The sequence below is a fragment of the Pundamilia nyererei genome, unplaced genomic scaffold (assembly GCF_000239375.1).
Source record: "Pundamilia nyererei isolate P.nyererei 1_Seehausen unplaced genomic scaffold, PunNye1.0 scaffold00267, whole genome shotgun sequence".
In the NCBI taxonomy this organism is placed as follows: Eukaryota; Metazoa; Chordata; class Actinopteri; order Cichliformes; family Cichlidae; genus Pundamilia; species Pundamilia nyererei.
In genome coordinates, this window is record NW_005187668.1 from 715,091 (window position 1) to 716,591 (window position 1,501).

A 1,501-nucleotide genomic window follows, 5' to 3' on the forward strand; every position below is an offset into this window, starting at 1 on the left:
ATATATATATTAGTGTCTGGAGAAGCTGTGAAGAGTGTTATGTTGCTTGTAGCATCATTCAGCATGATCAGTTTGGTAGTGGGTCAGTGACATATCCATGGAGGGACACATAGAACTCTACATGCCAGATACCAAATGACTGCTATTTGGTATCTGGATGAAGTCCTTGAACCCAGTGTCAAACCCTATATTGGTACACTGAATCTTGGTTTCTCTTGGTGCTTGGCATCGCATGGCAAGAGTATGCAAATAGTTTCTGGTGGATCAAGGAATTGATTCCATTTACAGGCACCAAAGCTTGCCTGACCTAATAGAACACCGATAGAACAACTCTAGCACATTGTGTTTAGGTCCATCTCACTCCACCTGGTTACACGTCAGACTGTCCAGGACCTGGTCTAGCTGATGCCCTTGTCCAGACCTGGAAGGAGATCCCAGATCTGGATCCAAGATCTATAAGGAAAAGAAGTGCAATTTGAGTTTCATTATATCTCAGTTTTTCTAAATAATAAAGAAAAGCTGCTGTAGTAAATGAACAAAATCCATCAGCATGACTCTTTGGGTTTAAATTGTAAGAAGTAAGTATGTGAAATAATACCGAAAATGATGATAGATCATAGCTGTCCTGTAATTATAAAACAAAGGTTTTGTTAATTCACAGAAAATGCACGTTTCTTACTTTCCTTCTGTCTTTACTTACAGTGTGATGGTATATCATGAAAAGATTCATTAAATATATATCTATTAGTTAATTGCATGAGTGGCTATGGATTACTATTAGTTTTTGGATGGAAGGCCATTGGGAAGGTCTTCCTCAGTAGGGCTGATTCTGGCATTGAGGGCATGGGATGTGATGGTAAGTAATGTGTGTTACACACAGACACATGCTCATATGGTGGAATAGTATATAATAATGCAGTTTTCCTCTGGATAACTGCCCTTCACTTAAGTACCTAAAGTACAGTGCCCAGCAATTTCCCTTAGAATAGTTATCCCTGAATCAGAAACATATAAATTCTCATTCATCCTCCTCTCAATCATCTGAATTTTTGCTCTGTTTTCAGCAAGAAACACCTAAAAAGTAAAAGCTGAGCTTATGCTATATTATTTTTGTTGATAGGCCTACGTCATACTTGCCCTAATCCTCCCTCATCAGGTTAGCAGGTTTCTGAGTCAATAATTTGCGCTGCTCTTGGTATAATGCTGGTTACTAATTGCTGAAATGCACTGGCTGGTCTTTATATATAAATTAAAGAACACTGTTAATAGATCACACTGTGATTGCAGCATCACAGTCATTTGCTTTGCTTAATAAACCTGTCCCATAGCCTCTAAAATAAAATAGCTACATTGTATCACAGCCATAGACATCCTACTTCAGGATGTCTGTGGCTAAAGTAAAATTCCCTCTATTCATTATCCCAACTGACACAAAGAAAAACACAAAATCACACACACACACACACACACACACACACACACACACACACACACACACACA